We start from the raw sequence: 7513 nt of genomic DNA, 5'->3' as shown, positions 1-7513 counted from the left end.
GACTTCTTACTGTGTTTACCCCAGTCCAACGCCGGCATCTCCACATCCTGTATATCGTACATACTACAGCCACAGTATGTGACTGGTGCAGTGAGTGAGTTTTGAGTTCAGTAGTTGGAAGGCTGATTACTGAAAGACTCTTTCCTTTGAGTGTCGTAATAGATGCACACATCCAGATGAGTGGCAAATACTTCATCGGTCTTTGATATTAGTCTTGAAGATGGTGGAGGGGCTGTGAGAGGTTTGTAAGTGAGTCACTCAACACAGAGTATGGGATTCTTCCTAGCTTGTGTAACTAATCCAGTTAAGTTTCTGATCAATGATCACTTCCAGGATGTCACTGGAAGTCAGAAGGAAAATAATTAGACTTTCTTCTGATTAAGATGATGATTTCTTGGCATTTGTCTGGTATGAAATGGTCCCAGCCACTTTTTCAGCCAAGCTTGTATATTGTCCAAGTGTTGAAGTTGGCTGGTGCAAGCTGCTTCATTACCTTAGGACTCGTTAAATGGAGTTCAGCACTATGAAATTGTCAGATAATCGTTACACAGCTGAGCTTCCGATGGAGGGAAGATAATGAAGGAAGCAGCTGGAATGGTTGGGCCAAGAACATTTCCCTGTGACCAGCAGCAACATCCTGATACTGAAATGATTGACATCCAGCAGCCATAATTACCTCCAGTTGGATTGGGTAGGATTCGAATCAATGGAGGATTCTCCCCACGATTGACCTCAGTTTTACTTGGGGTCCTTAGTAACATCCTCTTTTGAATGGTGCCTTGATGTCGACAGCAATTATTTCCATTTCTCCTCTGACATTCAGCTTTTGCATTTATGTCTGGACCAAGGCAGTGATAAGCTTGAGAACTGATTAGTTCTGGCAGAACCAAACTCCGCATTGACAAGCAGGTTACTGGTAAGTAGGTGTTGCTTCAAGGAGCTATATACTAATGATTTGGAGAAGACTGATAGGGTGGAAATTGGCTGGTTTCATTTGTCCTGCTTTCTGTCAATTGGACATAAGTGTGCAATTTCCACGTTATTACAGTCAATTCTGGGGTGGAAGCTGCAATAGAACAGTTTAGCTAAGATAACAGCTAATTCTGGTTCACAGAATTGTTGTCAGAGCCAATAATCATTGCTGTAGCCAGCGTACTCAGCCAGTTCTTAATGTAATGTGGAGTGAACAAGACACTGGAATCCATGAGAGTTGGGAGGAGGCCAACTAGGATCATCCACTCAGCACTTTTTCTGAAGATACTTGCCTGTCTCTTGTACTTGCATGCTGGACTTCAATGGTGACCTGCATGCCTGAGCTTCCACCTTCGTTTCCAACTTTGCTGATGTTCCTAACTTTCCCAAACATGAGAATCGAATTGATTTGTTATTATCACATGTATTGGGATACAGTGAAAAGTATTGTTTCTTGTGAGCTGTACAGAGAAAACATACCATTCATAGAGTACACGGGGAGGAGGAAAGGTGTGGATGCAGAATATAGTGCTGCAGTTACCAATAGGGTGTAGAGAAAGATCAGCCTGATATGTGACAGGACTATTCAAAAGTTTGATGACAGTAGGGAAGAAGCTATTCTTGAGTTTGTTGGTACATGACATCAAATCTTTGTACCTTTTTCCCGACAGAAAAAGATGGAAGAGAGTATGTCCGGGGTGCGTGGGGTCCTTGATTAAGCTGGCTGCTTTTCTAAGGCAGCAGGAAGAGTCAATGGATGGGAGGCTGGTTTGCGTGATGGACTGGGCTACATTCAGAACCTTTTGTAGTTTCTTGCAGTCCTTGTCAGAGCAGGAGCCATACAAAGCTGTGATATATCCGGAAAGGATGTTTCAATGGTGCATCTGTAAAAATGGGTGAGAGTCATAGTGGACATGCCAAATTTCCTTAGCCTTCTGAGAAGATAGAGGTATTGGTGGGCTTTCTTAACTATAGTTGATGCGCGATTAATTCACACGGGAGGCTAGGACGTACCCGGGAATAAAGGCTTTTATTCACAACAAGAATAGAGCATACTGCTTAACAATACTATCCCAGACTAAGGGCTACTAGGAAGTAGCAGTGACCTTTATACTCCTGTAAGAAGGCGGAGCCAAATGGAGTGTACCACAGAACAATGCTAACAGGTGGAACACCCCAACCCTAACCCCAACAGTAACAAGAGCAACATATGTACAAGTACCCATAGTGGTAACCATCTATGGTTCACCACAATAGTGTTGGCATGGAGGGACCAGGACAGATTGTTGGTGATCTGAACAGTTGGGAACTTGAAGCTCTCAACCATTTCCAGTTCATCAACTTTGATGTAGACAGGGGCATGTCTTCCACTACATTTCCTGAAGTCGATGACTCTCACCTTCATTTTACTGACATTGAACAGACATTGAGAAGAGATCAGGGCACAGGCTGGAAAATGAAGTTGCCCATCTCGTTAGCTGGTAGATGTCATGAGAAGCTCAGTTTAGCTCCCCTTCTGATTTTCCCTGATTTTCACAGTAGCAGGGGGATGGTGGGAATTCTGCAAAGTTGACCAGCCTCCAGGGGGGGGGCGGGTGGGGTGGGAAGCAGGATTGACAACATTCAAAAAGTTTTGTCCGTTGGAAAAATAATGTAAGTTTGAACAAACAAAACCACCGAACGGAAATGAAATGATAATAATCAACATCATGTTGCCCTATCTCAAGTCCCAGCTGTCCATTTGTCCCAAACATTTTGAGGATGAAGGTACTCTCATTTTTTTTATTCATTCATGGGATATGAGCGCCGCTGGCTGGCCAGCGTTTATTGCCCCTCCCTGGTCACCCTTGCACTGAGTGGCTTGCTGAGCAATTTCAGAGAGCAGTTGAGAGTCAACCACATTGCTGTGGCTCTGGAGTCACATGTAGGCCAGACCAGGTAAGGACAGCAGATTTCCTTCCCTAAAGGACGGTCATAAACCAGATGGGTTTTTCCAACAATCAACAATGGTTTCATGGTCATCAGTGGATTCTAATTTCCAGATTTTTAAAATTCAAATTCCGCCATCTGCATTGGGGGATTTGAACCCGGGTTCCCAGAACATTAGCCGAGTTTCTGGATCAATAGTCAAGTGATAATACCACTAGGGCGTCGTCTTCCTCATCAGATCCCATACAGAGAGCAGCCCAGCAATGGCTGCCGATTCAGGTCAGAGTGTGGCCTGCTTCACTGGTGTCCTGCCTCCATTCCTGCCCTCCCGCCATTAATTGAGCAGCAAACCACCTCTAAGGTCAGTAAGGCTCCAATCCCATGAAAATCCTGCCTCCTGGCAAGCTGGCGATGGAGGTGGGAATGTGAGCTAGGATAGGTCCAGCTTCCCAACACCCACCTCCAGTGAGGTCATCCTCAAAAGAGAATCTGAGAGTGATATAAACAGGGCAAGCAACTGTGTATCACCCTATCCAATCAAATTAAAGAATCATCACTGAGCAGTGCCATGTCTGAACCAGGAGTCAGTGTAAGCTGGAACATTGAATTCATTGTGTTTTGTATGAATATTGCTTCTTGGTAGCTGCACTAAACACTGTATATTAATATATTCATGTATTCAGCAGGCTTGGGGTGGCAAGGTGGCATAGTGGTTATTACTGCTATCTCACAGCGCCAGGGACCCAGGTTCGATTCCCAGCTTGGGTCACTGTCCATGTGGAGTTTGCACATTCTCCCTGTGTCTGCGTGGGTTTCCTCTGAGTGTTCCCGTTTCCTCCCACAGTCCAAAGCTGTGCGGGTTAGAAAGATTGGCCATGTTAAATTGGCCTTAGTGTCAAGGGGACTAGCTAGGGTAAATGCATGGGGTTATGGGGATAGGGCCTGGGTGGGATTGTGGTCAGTGCAGACTCAATGGGCCGAATGGCCTCCTTCTGTACTGTAGGATTCTATGATTCCATGGTTCCAAGTAACATCATAGGTCACTAGTGCAGGAAACGGCCAGAGTGAAGAAGCAGCCATGTTGTGAACATCACCTTGTAAATAAAGCTCCATTATTTTTAACCCTCCGGGCTTCCTAGAGTCAATTTTCCAATACACAACATTGTCAAATCAGAAAGAGAAATTGAGGGAGAGAAAGGAAGACAAAAAAAAAATTTGGGAACATATTTACATCTTTAATTTTTAAAATTTCGAATAATAGAATTCCTACAGTGCAGAATAAGGCCATTGAGCCCATCGAGCCTGTACCAACAATGATCCCACCCAGGTCCTATCCCCATAACCCCACACATTTCCCCAGCTAATCTCTCTGACACTAAGGGACAATTTAGCATGGTCAATCAACCTAACCCACTGTGATGACTTCAGCCAGGCTAATGAGGTTAGCTTGCTAGAGTATGAACTACCTGATGAGACCTTGCCTACAGCCATGCTAGTCTGAAAATGCCTGATCTTGCCTGATCTCAGAAGCTAAGCAGATTCAAGCCTGGTTCGTACTTGGATGGGAGAATGCCTGGGAACACCAGGTGCAGCAGGCTTTTGCTGCCGCCAAAGACTGCTCAAACCTCGCCCCCCCACCCCCCCACCCCCACCCCCCCCACCCCGCCCCCCCCCCCCCCCCTCACACTGACATTCAGCACTCAACAAACATCCTTTTTCCCTAAGTTAATTTGAGTTAGTTTATTTGGTTGGTATGAAAAGACATACCTGATGAGTCCTAATTGATGGTTAAATCAGGGAGCCTCATGCTCCCTATTTAAAGCAGGTGTGTCAGACTCCCAGCCTGCATTCAGCAGGGAGCAACTGGAGAGCTGGCTGTGTGCAGATGTATGGTGTTAATAAAGTAACTTGGTGACTGGACTTTTGCCTCCGTGGAGTTATTATACCCACACATCTTTGAACTGTGGGAGGAAACCGGAGCACCCGGAGGAAACCCACGCAGACATGGGAAGAAAGTGCAAGCTCCACACAGACAGTGATTGAGGCCAGAATTGAACACGGGTCCCTGGCACTGTGAAGCAGCAGTACTAATTATGGTGCCATATTGCTGCTCTCATTTCTCCAACATTAATTAAAATCTGAAAAGTTTAGTTTTCAGTGCCAGAGAGGTTGTTCAGTCATAAGTGAGATTTATCACACAGTTAAAAGCTGGTATGGATTAGTCCCAATCTTTTTGGGTGGTTTCCATTGATATCTATTGCATAAGTATTATGTTCCATGTATTTGAATGACGAATGTCTCAGCAAAATACTGATATCGCGCAGCCTCTGGAGGGACAAGGCAACTCAGATAGCAACTTTAGGATTTCCACTGTACATGTGCAGTCACTGAAATAGCTCTCTGATTCACAGGTAGATAATGTGAGCCACTGTCAGCACCATTATTTTCACAGCAAAACCCAAGCCATTGGCAATATTCAGCCTTACAGGCAATATAATGAGGTGTGGCTGTTCACATCTTACTACTTCATTCTCCACTCCAATATTAAATTCTTTAGGTTATTCATTATGGATTAACTTGTGGATTAGAAGCCATTTGGGAAAGTCAAGATTGGCAAATGAGATTCGAGAATGGAACAGCTTTAGTTCACTTCATTTTCAAAAAGCCATTTGCTTTTTTGGCCACAATTCATTTTTTGGGATGAACAGCATTATCCTTTCACATTCTGTTCTGCTGTGTTATTTACTCTATTCGGAGTAAACTTCACCAATTGATTTCAATGGGAACAAGGAACAGTAAAGGTGCAGGATGAAGAAGGTCAAATCATTTCACCAGAGGTGACAAAGTAGTCGCTTTTGCAAATAATGCTTTTTTCATCTAATTTCTTTCAAATTTGTTTTTGATCATAAGGCAATAGTTGTGAATATTAGAAAATGGCATTATTTGAACTATATATTTAGGGAAAGTAAAATGCTTATTTCTTTCAATGTAATTTTGATCAAAAATAAAGTGTTCTGAAAGATGTTTCAGTGATCAGTAAAATAAATATCCATAGTGAGTATTTAATATAAACTTACTCTGCCCTAAACATTAACTGTCGCACCTAGGAGTCACTAGTGAAAGGGGTGTTGGGGGCTTGTGGGATTCAACTATGGTTTGCCCAGTTAAAAGGCTTCATTTTAAGGTATTTCTGCCTAAAGTGTTGTGTTATGCTTTAAGCTAACTTTCATCAACCCCACAGCTCTCCAAGACCTTTTCAATGCTGGCATCCTGTGAATTCCCAATTTTCACCACTCCACCAATGGCAGTCATGCCATCAACTACCTCAGATAAAGCTCTGGAAATCTGTCCCTATATCTCTCCACCTTTTCTTTCCCTCTTCTGAAGAAGCTCCTTAAAATCTATTTTTGGTTATTGATATTTTATTTATTTACGTGGCTTGGTGTCAAAATTGGCTTAATAAGACTCCTGTGAAGTTCCTTGTGATGCTTTGCCACATTAATAGTTTTATATAAAGGAAAATTATTGTCATATACAGGTTGAGTATCCTTTTGGATTTCAGATCATTTTGGTTATTGAATACTGCATATAATACTGCATATAAACTTACATTACAATAGCCTCGGTCGAGACTAGGTACCATCTAAAGGAAATAAAATGGCTAGAGAAGTAAGGTGCATCACAGAATAATAATTACAAGGTGCCTGAGGCATCATAGAATTCCTACAGTGTAGAAGGAGGCCGTTTAGCCCATCGAGTCTGCATAGACACTCCAAAGAGCATCCCACCCAAGCCCACCCCCTCTCCCCCCAAACCCATTCCTGCAACCCAACATAGCAAATTCACCTAACCTACAGACTGAGGGGCAATTTAGCATGGGCAATCCACCTAACCTGCACATCTTTAGAGTGTGGGAGGAAACCAGAGCACCCGGAGGAAATCCACACAGACACAGGGAGAACATGCAGACTCCTCATTTTCCTTCAAATTTTTCCTTCCTGTCTTTTTTTGCCTTTCTCTCTTAATCCAATCTTTCTTTCCCTCTCTTTATTTGGCATATACTATCTACAAATGCACTGCAGCAACTCACCGAGATATCTTTGGCAGCATCTTCCAAATCGGTGACTTTTACCACCTGGATGAACAAGGGCATCAGGTGTATGGGAATGCCAGCAGCTGCAAGTTGCCCTCCGAGTCAAACACAATCCTAGCTTGGAACCACATCATCGTTCTTTCCCTGTAGCTGAGTCAAAATCCTGGAAATCTCTTTCAAGCAACATAGTGGATATAGCTACACTACATGGATTACAGCAGTTGAAGATGGCAACTCACCACCCACCATCTCAATGGATAGTTTAAAAATTACATTGAATTCACCCACTTTAATTAATGCTTTCTTCTCAGTCTTTATGCTGCTTACATCATAAACCTTTATCTGATTGTTGAAGAGATACCCAATTGGTTGACCTATTCAATCATGATTTCCTCATCGTATTGTTATCAGTTCACACTTGCACCAACTCACTATGTCAATATATTATTATTTTATTAGTGTCACAAGTAAGCTTACATTAACACTGGAATGAAGTTACTGTGGAAATCCCCTCGTCGC

At 43.1% G+C, this 7513-nt stretch overlaps 1 pseudogene; it reads left to right on the top strand.

Moving 5' to 3' along the window:
• The first annotated feature begins 4380 nt into the window (after nucleotides 1–4380).
• On the top strand, nucleotides 4381–4499 carry LOC144479335 (5S ribosomal RNA; annotated as a pseudogene).
• The last annotated feature ends 3014 nt before the right edge of the window (nucleotides 4500–7513 follow it).

The sequence above is a fragment of the Mustelus asterias genome, chromosome 25 (assembly GCF_964213995.1).
Source record: "Mustelus asterias chromosome 25, sMusAst1.hap1.1, whole genome shotgun sequence".
Lineage (NCBI taxonomy): Eukaryota > Metazoa > Chordata > Chondrichthyes > Carcharhiniformes > Triakidae > Mustelus > Mustelus asterias.
Note: the sequence above shows the minus strand (reverse complement) of the source record. Positions and strands in the feature narration are given on the sequence as shown.